Below are 17,766 nucleotides of genomic sequence, written 5' to 3' on the forward strand. Positions count from 1 at the left end.
CACGCACACACACACATATATTTATATTTATATTTATATCAAAGTTTTCTATAGAAAGAGAAATGCTATAAATTCACAATAATAGTGCACACATGCATCAAAGTTTCATTATGCAAATCTTAGCAAACCATGAGCCATTCTTACCGTAAATACAACAATGATTTACAACTCAACATGAGCTCAATAATAAGGGGGTGCAATTACAAATACTTATATGGAATTAATACTAGAGTTGGAAACTTAGATTGGGACAACGACTCTCCACCCACCCATAGACAGTTACTTGCAATTGTCACCCTCGAATCATATTACAAAGGTTGAGGTGAGGTGCTTCTGTGTGTTTTTCACCAACCAACATAGCTAAGATAGGATGTAAAAAGGCCATTGTTGCCTTCATCCACCAGCTAAGCTCATTATGACTCACATTGTTCAGATCTGCATCCAATTATGCCAACATTTCACAATGCATAGAACTCCCATTCACTTTAAGGAGAAGAGAGTCCACTATTAGGAAGGTTCATCAGTGGTAAGTTGTTAATGGGTAAATAAATCACTTCTCCAGGTGGTTCATTGGTGAGTCGAGCACCAATGTTTTAGCCCAAGGCAATTCCTGGTGGCTTTATCAATCCTCACAAGCACCGGGGTGAATCCTTCCAATCTAGCAGCTTCTTCAAGCCACCAACTTCTAGTGGTTTCTTCAGCCTTACAAGCAAGGCACACTTTCTAAACCATTTACACAGCAAGCTTCACTTAGAAGGTTCCTTAGTTGTGTTCAATTTTCTAGGATTTCATTATGTGCAAGAGACCACTTGATCTCTCTCTCAACTTTGCGTTCTCCCACATGCAGTAGTTATGAACACCACGTTTGTTGCCAATACTTCCCGGCTTTTACGTGTGTGGGAGCAAGAGGGAGCCTGTATATTTTCCCACTAATGAATTAATATCCATGTGTCCCCTACCCCTCCAACCAATTAACTGCCTTCCTTCTTCCACAAGTCGCACTGAGTCATCCCCTAACAGTGTAGCCCATGTTGCTCATCAATTTTGCCCTGTGCTTTGCTTGCAATTTGGGCTAAAAGACACTTAGCCCAGAACAATGAAATATGTGTCCATTTCTCAATCATTTCAAAATAATTACAATTATTTACAAAAAATATATTAACCAGAAATTTATATATATGTAAACAATTTTATTTTTAAACGAACATAAACAATTTTACTGCTAAATAATAAAAAACAATGTAAACTTATATTTTTCATTTTTATAATTTTATAATAATAAAATATACTATATAATATATGTTACCTTTACCATAATTACTTCGTAACTACAAAATATATCCACTCAAATGAATAATACATAAATAATGTAAGAATTTACTGTTGAATTGAGGTTTCTGTGATCCATATCAAGTTTATGAGAAAAAGTTTTTCGGCGTAAATCACATGATATTTCATTTGTCGACGCGTTTTGAACCAACCAGTGTGGTTCATCGTCAGGACAAGTTGAAGAATCAGATCTAAGCTGCATGTTAAATAGTCAGAGCAGAACATCCAACGGCTATATTGAACTGGTAGGCTAGACCGGCTAACGACTATATTTGACTGGGAAACAGCTAGTCGGACTGGACTAAGGGATAGGGATAGGAGAGCATAACTATATTTAATTAAAAATTAATCAATAGGAATTAATCACATATATTTAAGTAAGATAAATAAATATTTAGTTAGTTAATTGAAAGTTAGTTAAGTATCAAATAAAACTAGGTAATATATTAAATAAATAAATAAGTTAAAGTTACAGATTTAAATAATTATTAAATCAATAGTAAGTTAGTTTTACTATTATTAAATTAAAAGGGGTTTAAATTTATATATAATTAAATAGTTAATGAGAAGTTAGTTTAAAACATATGTAAATAAGGTAACATATTTAATTAACATGAATTAAAAAGGTTTACATTAAATACACATAAAAGTTATATAATTAAATATTTCATATTTATTTAAATATTTAGTTAATTAATTGTAAGTTAGTTTTATATTTAATTACAGAGGTTAATAAAAATTAAAAATCTAATTGTAAGTTAGTATTGTATATTTATTACCATAACCACTAATTGTTGTTAGATCTATTAATCGATCTTATTAATAAAGCTATTAAAATAAATTAATTTAAGTCTTATATAATAAGAATAATTCTTTTATATTTTAATTTTTGAATAAATTATTAGGAATTTCTCATCACTTTCTAATATTTATAATTTTTAACACTATAACTATAAATTAATAAGCCATAAAACATATTATCATTTTAATTTAAGCCTAAATGTAGATTGAATTTCAATATCAAAATAATTATTTTTCTTTTTTATAATTAAGTTAAATTTTGTATATAAATAATTGTTTAAAATAAATTTAAATAATAAAGCCGTCTACTTGGAACAAAAAATTTCTATTTAAATATCTTATACTATATAAACTAACCCACTAGAAGAGGATTATCAAGGAAGAATACCAAAGAGGATCAAAGAACTATGGCAAAAGAGAGCAGGTTAAAGGATAACAAGGGGAAACTTTCTTTATAAGAAAACTAGAACAAGCTATTAAAAGAGGGAGGGGAGGAAGGGAAGGACACGACTAGGAAGCAAGGGCTGGGACCCAACAACTACTGATCTTCCAACCGTCATCTCTATTGAGATTGCTAGGCCTTTTTTCAATCTCAAGGGCTTCCCTAAATTTTCAGTGATGGAACTGCGAAACTCTAGCAATAACATTGGCCTCTTCAATACAAACATGATGTTTGGTCTTCTCGGCATGCTCTGCTAGTGCGGAAGACTTGGTTCTCCTATGTTTAAGGTCAGTTGCGTGCTCAATAATCCTCTGATTAATGGAGCGTCCAGTCTCACCAATATAGAGGGTTCCACAGGAACAAGGAATAATATAGACACCCTTCATTTCCTTAGGTTCAATATGATCCTTCACTGATCGGAGGGACTTACGAATGGGGTTAAGGGGTCTAAAGGTTGAGGGAACATTATGTTTCTTAAGAATCCTCACAATCTTATCAGTGGTCCCTTGCACAAACAGTAGATGGACCCCTCGGACCTGTTCTTTAGGTTCTCTTTTAATTATCGAATTTTTGGCAGCGTTGAGGAAAGCCTTATGACCCAGGTATCTACTATAACCGTTTTCAACAAAAACATTAACGAGATGGGATTTCTCTTTCTCAAAGCTCTTTTCATGAGAGATCCTTAGGGCACGAGTAGCGAGGGTGTTGAAAACGCCCAACTTCTGAGTCGGGAAATGGTGGGAACAGGCATGAAGATATTGCTTCGTATGTGTTTTCTTTCGAAGGCATGAAGATATTGCTCCGTATGTATTTTCCGTATGGTGGGAACAGGCATAAAGAAGTTTGGTCGGGTAGGCTCTCTTCAATGACAGTGCCACTACACTCATCGTAGAAGCTGATCCCATCCACTTGGTGCCACTGTGCTCATCGTGGAAGCCGATCCCATCTTGGAAGTGGAGAGGAAAACTAAAACGACCAGCTCTTTCTAGGCAATTTGCAACGATAGGGAAAGAAAAGTGTAAACTAGCGTTTGTCCCAAAAGGTACAAAGAGAGGCCGATGGGATTATTAAATTAGAATTGTTGAATTTCTCTAGAAGAGATGTTGGTTCAAGCCTAACGGATGAGCAATTTGAGTTGACTAAAGGCCTTCTAATTGTTTTTTATTATGGTAAAATTATATTGATAATTCATTGGTTTTACTTTCAAAAGCTTGAAGGAATTTGAAGAGCATGTATAGAATTGCTTTGTGGGATTTGATCCCAAAATCACTGATTTGTAGATATATACTCAATGAAATGTTAATTGGTTGAAACCTTGCACAAATGTTTGATATAAGCAAATAAGCTGAAAAGGTTGAAAGGCTTAATTGGTTTGTGGAAAACCTTGTTTTCTTGCACTTGATCATTGTGCAATTACTTTTCTTTAGATGTTTTGTTTATATCTATATTACACAGAACACATTGAATATCTTATTTCATTTTAGAGTAAGTTAATTACCCAAAATTAAGAACCCTCTATAGATGGCCAAGCATCTACGAAGCTTTCTAGTGACCAAGGCAATAACCACCATGACTATCCCCTACCATTTGACAATGCTTCTCTACTCAACTAGATTGAATACTTAGGGAGGGAGAAGCAAGCCAATTACACAAACAAATTGCCTTTGGAATGAATTATGCACATACATAGAGCAAAATCCAAATACTCTACCAAGAAGAAAGAAAGTTGTCCACACAAATTTGTTAAATGGATCCACTTTGCACGCTTGTTCAAAGTGAAAATAATGAAGAGTGGTTATATGTAAAGACAAAGAAACTGAAATGTATTTCAATAATGAAGAAATAAAGCTCACGTTTCTTGTCTCATGTAATGAAAAATGGCTTTATGTAAAGAAATAAACATTCAAAATTAAGAAATATTTATGAAAAATTAATAAAAATAAAAATACTCATTTATTTAAGTGGAATGCATTTGTAGACATGATTTGTATTGTTAAGACACTCCTAAGTGTTAAGTTGTTGGTTTAATTTTCCGCCTTACCATGGGAAATTGAATATTTACACAGTTGAAAATTTTATTATAACATCATGAGCACAATGCCGCAAGTTAAAGCAAAGAGTAAATGAACTGATATTGTTTTCACCATTTAAATTATTGCTATACCAATTTAGGTTTTTCCCATGATGTTATTTTGTTATTTTTTAAAGTACAATCTTCAATTTACTTGATTGTTGATAAATAATCCAAGAAAGGGCGGTGAAAGAAAATTATTTTTCACTCTACTTATATTGTTGTTAAATTACTATTATTGATTTTATTTATTTATTTTTCCAAAGAAATATCCAGGTAGATCCATACTATCAGCTTATTAGTTGGCCTAACTACAAGGGTGTCGAGGAGAATTGACCCCGTGGCCTCTCATTAGCAAGGTGCTTTAATGATGGGAACTCAACTAATTGAGTTAACCCTTGGGGCTTACTATTATTGATTTTAATTAGTAATTTGTTAAAAGTGATGGGAACTCAACTAATTGAGTTAACCCTTGGGGCTTTACTATTATTGATTTTAATTAGTAATTTGTTAAAATATTTTTTTTTTGTTTAGTTAAATTAAATCAATATTTATAGTTATGTATTTTTGAAGCAATTTATTTCTATTTATAATCAATAATAGATAATAAATAAATATTTGTTATTATGTTTTTTTTGAAAAATTATTTCCAACAAATTGTAGATAATACAAGGAGCAAAGAGATTTGATGTTTGGAGTTCTATGCTTTTTCAACACCATATTTCTTAAAATATAACTTAACTTCTTGCATGTTTATTATCAACAATGTAGGTAAATGTTTAGGTTGTATATTTTTTAATTTAGATTTAAGACAAATAAATTAATTTTTAAGTCAACTTAGTTGTTTGAGGTATGAAAAGATTATATTTACTTAGGGTGGAGAGAAAACATATATAAAAGTAATCAATCACCATGTATGTATTGTATTATTGTATAAAATTATTGTCCGAAGATTTGATGTGAAAAAAATCAAATTTAATGACCATACATCCTACACTATTACCACAATATGTGATTGAAGTCACAACTTTTGTCGAGAAAAAATTGGTCTAAAATTCTACCCCCACCATACCGAACAACAATTTTGCCTAGGGATTTGGTCTAAAATTCTACCCGACCATATCGAACAACAATTTTGCCTAGGATGCCTTCCCTATGCTATCAAATAGCATAGGAGATATCAAGGAGAGGTAGGCACAATATATCAATAAATATTAAGCTCTCCTCATTGAAGGTTTACAATTTTACAGTTTAGCATGATAGCAAATATGACATGGCGGGACATTGGAATTTGTGCATTATGATATAAAGCATTCCAAATTGACGATCATGGACTTTTTCCTATGCTTTAAATAAAAATGTAAAACTAATAATCAAACAATGAAGTGCTATATAGAGGGACATCACAAAGAATTAGGATATTACACTTTTCTCATTGAACAACTTATGACCCAATAATGCTTTTCTCATTGAACAACTTGATTACCCAATAATGCATGGTGTGGATGGATTTTTTGGTTTTATGAATTACTTAAATATAGATGAGAAGGAATTTTTTAGTTTTGTGAATTACTAAAATATAGATGAGAGGGATTTCTAAATTTAATGACATAAATCTAGTCCCATTTTGTAATAAGGATTGAGCACTTTACTCATAAATTAAAATGAGTTGCAATATGCCATAATACAACTGGCAATGATTATTTAATTATTTGCAATACACCATATTACAATTGGTAATGATCATTTGGACATTTATGGGATCATTTACTTGGTGTAATATCATCGTAAGTATCATCACTTACGAGAATTGGTGAACACTAGTTGTATAGATATCCTACATGTGTAAGATTGTTAATTATCATGGTTGTTTTGTTCGTTGTATAGATGTCCTACATGTGTAAGATTGTTAGTTATCATGGTTGTTTTGTTCATGTTAATGTGGTTTTTTATTTAAAAACATATGCCTCTTACAATTTGACATAATATAATTTTTTGTTTGAAAATATATAATGAAATTTGCATTATATATGAAAGGTTATCAACCTGAAATCAAATTATTTTTAAACAAGTGTTTTCTCGTTCTCCCTTCATGTGGATCATATTGCAATGTTCTCCTACAATGCTTTGATCTCATTTTGGTCATAAGTTCATTGATAGACACATAGTTATATGTTGGTGTTTAATAATATATGTTGTGTTAAAAGTAACACACTTGTCTTGTCTTAATTTATAATGGTTATGAGCCTCATATACAACAGTAACAATGAAGTGTATTCTTGCTGATCTGGGATATAGAAATCCCAATAGTGAGAAACTCAGAGGTGGATCTTAGCCAGAACGTCGTAGGCATCCTGTAAGAGTCCTGATGTCCCTCTTATACAAACACTATACAGCAAGCAAAATTGATGTAGGGTATTATCATAGCAAGAAAGAAAAATTGATGGATAGTTTCATGTGGACTCCGTTTAGGAATCCCACTGGACACATCATGTAATACTAACGCGCATCCTCTGAGGTCACCTCACATTAGGGTGAGGTATGGTCGTGGGCTCAACCAAAGACCTGACTCCCGTAAAACCCCTAAAGCTTGTCTTCTCCACGGTTAGTAATGACTAACTGAATAATAAATAGGGAGATGGGATGGTCGCGCCCCGGAAATGATTATACCAATAGTCGGGCCCTCTCTGCATTGTTGTTATAAACACTTAACCCTTGTTAGAGGGGGGATGGGTTTTAAACCCAGGGTTGTTAAAACCTATGGTAAGGCAACGAGCCTTCCATCCAGGGTATGGCGAGGGGAGGAGGTGTTGAAGCCCCGAAAACCGGGTCGACAACAAGGGGGATACCCACCCGGTCCGGACCTTGGTTGGCAGCTCCTTATCCGTTTGGTATAGCGGGTCCAACGGGGATAATGGGACCAGTTTCCCAATTTAAGGGTGTGTGTGTGTGTGTGCAGAGTTGGATGTTGCTGATCTAAGAGTACTTAAAGCTAATTTAATTCAAACTTTTAAACTAACTCTATGCTATTGTAATCTAATGAGAAATAACACATCTAATCTATGCTAACCCGGGGTGAATTTCTTCTATTATGCGATCTAAAAAGATTTCAAACAATAACTGGTAATAAAGATCATTCAGCTATCATAAGAATATAAATCGATTAAGATAAACCACTTTGCATAAAAAGTTAGGCAAAATAGTTGTGAACAACATATCGCATAATAAGTTATTCATATATCAAACATAAATAAATGACTCCACCATAAAAAAGTGCCAAATGGTAACTCATACATTCATGCAGTAACATATAAACAACTAAAAACTGTATATCACTTTAAGAATATAAACAGAAACAGTCAAGAGATAAAAGTACCATTTATGACTGGTTCCACTCATAAGCTTCAAGCAACAATGATTTATCTCTCATTGTTCTAACATCTACTAAGAGTACAGAAGTGCAACATCAGTAGCAGATATCAAATACAAACATTAATAAACCTTGATCCATCCATTCATCAAAACCCCCTCCGAGGGTGCAAAAGTGCATGTTCTGAGGACAAGTTTTTTGACAAATTTCTGGACCCTTCTCCTAGTGCCTGAGAAGGGTTTAAATACTGCTAACTAATTAACTTAATTACATAAATTTAGGATACGGTTTTAAATGACTGCCCTTCTGCTAAAGCAAAACTATTTCTAAAAATTGAATCTAATTCCTAACCATTTCTGTATTTGCTCCTTAGTGCTGCAAGCATGCAACATTCGCCTGGGAAGAGTCGGCTGGTCGCCTTCTGCTTTCGTTTGAGCTATGAAAATAGAAATAACAAGCGCTGGCACCACTTTCTGGTAAACTAGAAGATATTTTCGAGAATCTTCCTCTGGCTGGGTGTATTCACTGCGTGTATACTTGGTAATAACCCAAATTTCTCTCAAACTGATTCTGCTTTTGCTATTTCGTTTTCCGGCCTTGCGAATGACTGAATAAGTTAGGGACTTTGCTCTCTGAACAATTTTTTGCATCGAAAAATGCCTCCGTTCTTTGTTCCGGGCTTTTCTGGTGCGTTTTCCTTCTTTAGCGCCTTTTTTCTTTTTGCTTTACCAGGCATAAGCTTCAGGATCTTTTGTAAACATGCTGCTTTTGTGCGCTTTTGACTCTGGGCGTTGGATGGCCTATTGACATCAGCATCTGTTGAGTGATACTCTGGGATCTGTGGTCCTGTTGCATGCGGCATCCGTTTATGAAGGGATCTCTTCTCTGTTCTCCGAGCATTTGACGCTTTCCCCTTTTCCTTAGATGTTTCCTGCACATTGCTTCATGTTATTTCCTGTCTTACAGTTTACGCAAAGGAAAAGAGTAATGATAATAAAGATTGACATGAAAGCTTTAAGCTCTTATGAATGCATAATCATGACACCCATAACTAACTGACTCTTCGAAAAACACAAAACTGTCCTTCTTGAATACTTTGGCGTACATTCATTAATTTCTTTTAAGGCGCGCGCCCAATTTTGGTTTACGGACAGCTTTCCTTGAATACTGCGCCGAGGAAAATTTGCGATGGGTGATTTCTGCAACTCGCATCGCAGCATCGTGGATCGCGTCGTCAAGATGTGTCATCGCAGAAATTTATGATCGCATTTATCGCAAATCACATTCATCGTAGATCGCGCTTAGTCATTCAATCATCGTGTGCTGCTTACGCGATGTTGCGATATGCGACATCGCATATCAGCCGTCGGAGATTTCTTAAGATTTTTCTTTTAAGAGCGCTTCATAATGTATGCGATGCAATGAATTTCGCGTCGCTTCTTCGCAGTTTATTATGCTCATAAGAAAATGTTTCATTCTCTTCTCGCGATGCGATGTAGTTTTAGGGAGTTGAATACAAAAATTTTCATAAAATGTTTTTTGGATTTTTTATTAAGGGTCCCCATTTGCTTGGTGTTATTGCTAATACCAAACAAAGAGGGGGGTTGTTGGTGGCCACAACAATGGCGATTCACTGGGAAGAACCAGTTATCTCTGCTTTTCTATTGAATTTTAACTTCCAAAGCAGAAAAATTTTCATAAGTCTAAATTTTGTTATGGACAGATAGAGTACATTATGCCTTATCCTATCAATGATATTTTGTTTCAACCTTTTTCTATTCCAATTGTTTGCTTCCTCAGGCTTTTTCCTTGCATTTACATCAGCCATTACTTGGTCTTTTAAAGATAAAATAAGGTCTTCTCTATGTGCTGGCTTTTAGAATATGCTCATTTGTCGTAGGTAGAGCCTCTGCTACCAGTAGGCGTCCATAGCCTCGACAGGGTTACCTGTTACCCAACAATGATCCTTTATCCCGCTTAAGGCTATTTACAACTTTTCAGAGAAAAACCCATTTTGACACTTTTTTCCTTTTTTACTCTCTAAAGAACAATGTCTTGGTTTGGTGGCCAAATTATGACACAGTCATTCACTTGATTTACACTTTTGCTGAACAAGCTGGCTCGTGATGAGACCCCTTGTCTTTTGATTGCAACAATCTTGAGTCGTTGCCCTGTTTTGGTGGACAGTATTGGCAAAGTCAGCAAGTTATAATATCTATGATCATGATAAGCCGGCTCGTGATGAGACCTCTTATTCTTTGAGATATAGCGTTTTCTCGGATTGTTCCTCTGAATGCTGCGATTTTCTTTAGCAGGGAGGAAATCATTGTTTTTCCTTAAGAAAGCTCTGGACGACAATAATAGAGTTTGAAAACAGCAGTTTTACAGAGAATATTTATTTTGTTATTGATACCTTTCATTGTGCTGATATAAAACAATTTCTTCGCTAAAGGTTGCTTTCATCAAATTTTTTGAAGTTGAGACTAGTATCATATCTAGGCTAAAGTAACTCTATCTGTCAATAATAAAGATCAGATTTTTCGAAAAATTTTACTATTTGTACAAGCGAAAAAAAAATCAAAATCTGATAGAGAATTGGTGTCTTTTTCGTGAACCCCTGTAGTAACCATCTACAACTGGTTTTATTTATAAGAAAGAAAAGAAAAAACTAAAACTATCCTACAAAATAGAAGAATAATCTTCTATGGAAAATATATTTTAAGGATCTGTCCATTAACAGGCAAAGAATCCCTTCTACCTGCTAAATCCTGCAACACAAACGTTGATGGGCCTATGACTTCTACAATCTGAAAAGGACCAAGCCACATCTTCTGAAATTTTGTATGTTTGCCCTTTTCTTCATGAGCCTTATCCCATTTCAAAACTAGATCTCCCATCTGAAAATTTTTTCTGGTCATTATGCTTGAATTAAAAGAGGATTTTATTAGCACTTGGTGATGAGCATGGGTTTTCTTAGCTTGTTCTCGTCGTTCTTCTAACTTAATTATTTCCATTTGTCTTAATTGTAAGGAGGAAGTAGATACTTCATCGATGTATTGTACTAAAGACAAGGAGGGGATCACTAAGTGAGTTGGGAGAATCACTTCTTTCCCATAAACTAAATTAAAGGGAGAAGTGCCGATTGAAGCTTTCTTCGTTATTCTATCTGCCCATAAAGAATTTACCAAAGTCTTGTGCTAATTCTTCTGGTTCTGGTCAAATGTTCTTTTAATAATCCTGATTAGGTTTTTATTTGTTGACTCAGCCAATCCATTACCTTGCGGATAGTAGTTGGCCGAATATTTCAGTTTGAACCCTTTTTTAAGTGCAAACTCAGTCATTGCATTCCCAGAAAAGTATGAGGCATTATCAAACATTAAAGCCGTTGGCAATCCAAACCTAGTGATTATAAATTGATCTATGAATTCAATGATGTTTTCAGAATTAGCTGTCTTGAGAGGAACTGCTTCTACCCATTTAGTAAAATAATCTGTTGCCGTGAGGATGTATCTATGCTGCTTAGAAGAGTGAGGAACGATCTCACCTAATATGTCCAAGCCCCACTGACTGAATGGTTGCTCGATGTTTACCGTCTGTAGTGGCATGGACGGTTTCTTTTGTCTCCCTGCAGTAGTTTGGCAGACTTGCCATTTCCTCACGTAACTGTGTGAGTCTTTGAACAATGTGGGCCAATAATATCCTGCACGTAAGATTTTATGTGCAGTAGCATCTCCAGCATAGTGTCCGCCTGCTGGTCCATTGTGGAGTTCCTGCAAAACCTTTTCAGCTTCAGTTTTCTCAAGACACCTAAGAAGAACAAAATCGTAATTCCTTTTAAACAGAACATCATTTATGAGCTGATATTGTTTAGCTTTCAATCTCAGAGCTCTTTTCTTGGTGTGATCCAGGTGTGATGGAGCATACCCGTTCTTAAGATAATAAATGGTGTTAGCATATAATGATTCTGCATCCTTTAGGCTTACCTCATACATTTGTACCTCTTCAGATGAATTTTCAGGAATTTGCGATGCTCCAGCCAACATTTTGCAGAAGCCTTGACCTCTCACAATGCTTGCTGGTTTGATCTCAAGGTCGTATTCTTGTAAAGCAGTGATCCAATTTGCTCTTTTTTTACCCACATCCTTCTGTATTAGAAGATTTCTTACCGCTGGAAACGGTACTATGACCTTAGTATGGGTTTTAAGTAAGAAAGGTCTGAAATATTTGACCGCTTTGAAAACAACATATCCCTGTTTCTCCACGTCTGAATAGTTGAGTTCAACACCTTGTAAATTCAAGCTAAAAAATGCGATTGGAGCTTCTGCTTTCTCTTGATTTGCTTGAGTTAGAATCGCGACATATGATTTCTCTGAGGCAAATGTGTATAAGATAAAAGATTCTGAAAAATTCGGGGTTGCTAAAGATGGAGCGTTAATGATAGCTTGTTTGATAAGGTTGAATGCCTCATGCTCATCTTGACCCCATTTAAAATTTGAATTCTTTTTAATCATGGTTTGCAAAGGAGAAACAATTCGTGAAAAATCTGGGACAAATCTCTTCACAAAATTGATTTGACCAAGGAAAGATTGCATGGCTTTTTTGTTATGAGGCAGGGATATTTCAGAAATTTCTTTGATTCTGTCAGGCTCAATGTGAATACCAGATTTTGACACTATGAATCCTAGAAGTTTTCCTTCACTTAATGCGAAAAAAAATTTCTTTGGGTTAAGTGAAATCCCATACCTTAAACATCGTTGAAAGATTTGTTTCAAGTCTTTGAGATGGTCGCTTCGCTTCTTGGAGTACACTGTTATATCATCCAAATAAATTACTACAGATTTATTGAATAAACCCTTGAATGCGATGTCCATGGCTCTCTGAAATGTAGCGCCGGCATTGATCAAACCAAATGGCATCTTCCGATATGCGTATGTGCCCCATTTAGTTCGGAATGTGGTTTTTAACTGATCATCGGGATGTACCAGCACTTGATTGTATCCTGAAAATCCATCCAAAAAAGACATTAGTTCTGAGCCTGCTACTGCCTGTAATATCTGCTCCATAGGTGAGAGGGGAAAATTGTCTTTTTGACAAGCTTTGTTGAGATTCCGAAAATCGATGCAGATTCTAATATCTCCGTTTTTCTTTCTAACGGGTACCATATTGGAGACCCATTTGGAATGTCTAACGGGGAAAATTATTCTGGCTTTTAATAACTTATTTAGCTCAGTTTTTATCTGATTTTCTAAATTGGGGTGGATTTTTCTAAGTTTCTGTTGGACAGGTTTTTCGTTGTCAATCATAGGGATAGTATGTTGAATGATAGAAGTGTCGTATGTCTTCAACTCATCGTAATTCCAGGCAAAAACATTTTTGTATTGTCTCAAAAGACGAATATACGCTAGTTTTTCTTCAGGGGCTAGGCCGTGGCCTAGATTAACGTTTTGCGGTTTATCATCGGTTCCTAGGTTTACTAATTCGTAGTTCAGAGTTGAACTATAGAGCTTAGAATTGGTAGACCTTTTAAACCGACTTTTCAAATCGTATAAGTCTTCCAACTTAACCACCGATTTAGGTATAGCATTATCAGTGCTATCTTGTTGTATTTGTCGATCGTGATGGTCTTCGTCAATTATTTGATTGGAGTAGGATCCTTCAGAAGTGAGGAAATTTACAATATCAGGATCGTCATTGAATACTCTCCAATTTGTGATGTTGTCAGGGATGGACGGTCTAAAGATTAATTCTATTGAGAATCTATCTGGACTAAAATCTTCGGAGGGAATAAGTCTAGAGGCTACGTTAGCTAAAAGGTCTGCACTCGCGTTTTGGAGTCTTGGGATTGACAAAATATTGAATGCTATGAAATGCTCAGTCAGATCTTGTACTAAAGATTGATAGTGTTTCAAATGACCTGATAGGCAATGTATGGTGTTACGTACCTGTTTGATGACAATCTCAGAGTCTCCGAAGACTTGAAGATACTTGACGTTCAACCCGATTGCTTTATATAGGCCTTGCACCAAGGCCTCATATTCCGCTGTATTGTTTGTGCAATCGAATTCAAGTCTACACGTAAGCATGGTCTTATTTCCTTCTGGACTAATCAGAACGCATCCTGTTCCTGCTCCTTCGTTATATTTAGAGCCATCAAAATATAATTTCCAAAACAAAGATGTATTTACAGGTTTGTCTACAAAATTAACACACTTTGAATTATCAGTTTGGGAAAAATTTTCGACTTGGGACAAAACTGAATTTTCTAAGTAAGGTGATGTATGAGCATTGAAATTGCCGAGGAAAGAACCTACCGAGTAATTGCCTATGATACTGCTGTTATATGCTATTGCTTCATTTTCTCCCTCCAATTCTGTTACTATGTACTTTTGGTGTAACTCTCGTTCAACCTTTATTTGATTCGGTTTACCATTGTAGGGTAACCACATGTGCGACCAGTCGGTTGAGAAGTATCCATGGAGTTTTTCGGACCAATCCCTGCTAAGAATTAAGCCATAGAATTCTGGGATATCAGCTACTAGAATGTCAATAACCTGACATACCTTCGGGTTAGACGACAATCTTATGGTCACTTGATTAAGTTCACCAATCACTTCGACTTGAGATCGATCAAGCTGAACTATGCGCACTGCGGATTTTTTTGGTTGAACATTCAACTTGGCACATATTGATCTGGGTAAAATATTCGTTGAAGCCCCAGAATCTACCAAACAATTGTGTACATTTTTTTTGAAAATTTCATAAGTGAGAAGAAAAGGGGGAGTGTGAGACCTTGATCTTCCTCCAATCAAGGCGATGCCATTTGGATCAATCTTATTGATCGTGTTGGTTGGAGGTCTTCCCATGTTGTGGGAAGCTACAGCTGTAGGCAAAGATGTAGTAAGTACGACATGTAATTCTTTCATCATTATCTTATGTTGATGTTTCAATTTGCTCAATTCATAAAGGGTGATATTAGCCCTAGTCTTTTTCATGTCATCAATAATATTGTATTCCATTTCATCCGACACTATCAGTGTTCTTGATGGAGGTGTTTGATCTGGTTGGACTGGGCTAGATTGAGTCGCTTTAGCAGTCGTTTTCTTTGTTGCGACTTTATCTTTTGCTGCAGGGCTTGCGCCCTTCTACTTAGGGGTAGTTTGGGGAGGATCAAGTTGATTTTTGCTTCGTGTGCTAACCGAAAATGCTTCTTGATCTTCTTCTTGTGGGAGGATGAAATCCCACATTCCTTGTAGTTCCACAACTTCTTCGTCATCGGTCTGCCCTTCAGTGGTACTCTCTTCTTCTTCCTCTTCTTCGGATTCGACATTTGAGATAGCGTTGGGTGGTTTCACATCCATTGAAGGGCCTCTTTTAAAAGCTCTGTAGGGCTTTTTTGAAGAAGTTTCTGCTACTTGTTTTTTTATGTCAATCATCTCATTGGACATGGTCTTTAATACTTTTTGCAATCCTTCCAAATCGAAAGGGTCTTTCGTTTGTTTCTTCTTGGGGTCTTCCTTGAAGGTGATTTTTTTAGATTTACGTTCCTCTATCGCAGATCTCTTTTCCAGGGCTACTACGCGTTTCTCTACTGCTATCGCCTCTGTCAGGTTTTCAACTAAGGTTGTTTTATTCGCCCTATCCACGAAGATTGCTAAGTTTGATGGTAAGGCCGTAATATACCATTCACATCGTACTTCTTCGCTGGGTTGGGAAGCAGTGGGAATTTTGTTGAAGATTTTATTGAATCGTAAATTGAAATCTTTGATGGGTTCTCTAGCCTCGGCTTTAAGATTGGATAGGTCATTGATTAACGTTGCCGTTGATCTGTCATCACCAAACTTGGTAAGGAATTGACTTTGAAAAATGTCCCAACTTGTGATAGACCCGGAAGGTAATGAAAAGTACCATGACCTGGCTGTTCCTTGCATTGTATAGGGAAAAAGCCGGACAACAACGTCCTCGTTGGTAACTCCGTTGAGATTGAAAGAAAGCATGAAATTGTTAATGTGCTCTTCAGCTAGCATGCCTGCTTCTGGATTGAATTTGGGTAGCCATTTCTCAGGATGGGCCGGTATTTGGCTCAGGGGTGGAGGTATTAAAACTGCCCCAGGATTGTTCCATGGAGACTGGGCCATCGTTGAGCTGCTGGTAAATGAAAGTGCAGAGGATGATCCCTGAGGCTGGGAAGATGAAGATATTATGATCTTAGATGATTGAAGAAGAGGGGTTGTGGAAGATGGATGAGTGGTTTGGAATGAAGATGTGGGTGGCTGACTTCGCAGTGAGGGAGTTGAAATGGACGATGTAGATGAAAGAGTCTCACTGTCAGACTCTTATGGTGTTTTCCTTGCTCTTTTCCTGGTGGGGAGAGGGAATTCAGTTGGCTGGATTCCAAAATTTTCACTCTTTAATCTAGTCAGGGGGTGAGCAGGATTGTACTGCGAAGTCACGCTTCTTTGAGATTTATCAGACCTCTGTGTAGAAATAGAAAATCCCTGGAGTTTGCGAATTAGAGTTTGAACTTCAGGGGGTTCAATGATAGATTGGTCTGAAATATTAGGGTATGTAGCAGCGGTTAATACTCGAGCGACTTCTGACTCTGGATTTAAACGTACTGGGGAAGTCGGGGGAGTTGATGAGGGCGATTTACTCTCATAATGGTATTTAGATTTTGATTTAGGTGCCATTCATAGTTCGGGCCCTCCTTCTAGCGCCAAATATGTTGAAGCCCCGAAAATCGGGTCGACAACAAGGGGGATACCCACCCGGTCCGGACCTTGGTTGGCAGCTCCTTATCCGTTTGGTATAGCGAGTCCGACTGGGGATAATGGGACCAGTTTCCCAATTTAAGGGTGTGTGTGTGTGCAGAGTTGGATGTTGCTGATCTAAGAGTACTTAAAGCTAATTTAATTCAAACTTTTAAACTAACTCTATGCTATTGTAATCTAATGAGAAATAACACATCTAATCTATGCTAACCCGGGGTGAATTTATTCTATTTTGCGATCTAAATAGATTTCAAACAATAACTGGTAATAAATATCATTCAGCTATCATAAGAATAGAAATCGATTAAGATAAACCACTTTTCATAAAAAGTTAGGCAAAACAGTTGTGAACATCATATCGCATAATAAGTTATTCATATATCAAACATAAATAAATGACTCCACCGTACAAAAGTGCCAAATGGTAACTCATACATTCATGCAGTAACATATAAACAACTAAAAACTGTATATCACTTTAAGAATATAAACAGAAACAATCAAGAGATAAAAGTACCATTTATGACTGGTTCCACTCATAAGCTTCAAGCAACAATGATTTATCTCTCCTTGTTCTAACATCTACTAAGAGTACAGAAGTGCAACATCAGTAGCAGATATCAAATACAAACATTAATAAACCTTGATCCATCCATTCATCAAAACCCCCTCCGAGGGTGCAAAAGTGCATGTTCTGATGACAAGTTTTTTGACAAATTTCTGGACCCTTCTCCTAATGCCTGAGAAGGGTTTAAATACTGCTAACTAATTAACTTAATTACATAAATTTAGGATACGGTTTTAAATGACCGCCCTTCTGCTAAAGCAAAACTATTTCTAAAAAATTGAATCTAATTCCTAACCATTTCTGTATTTTCTCCTTAGTGCTGCAAGCATGCAACATTCGCCTGGGAAGAGTCGGCTGGTCACCTTCTGCTTTCGTTTGAGCTATGAAAATAGAAATAACAAGCGCTGGCACCACTTT

The sequence above is a fragment of the Pinus tabuliformis genome, chromosome 4_2 (assembly GCF_031772625.1).
Source record: "Pinus tabuliformis cultivar Carrire ecotype Pingquan chromosome 4_2, CPIR1, whole genome shotgun sequence".
Classification (NCBI taxonomy): domain Eukaryota; kingdom Viridiplantae; phylum Streptophyta; class Pinopsida; order Pinales; family Pinaceae; genus Pinus; species Pinus tabuliformis.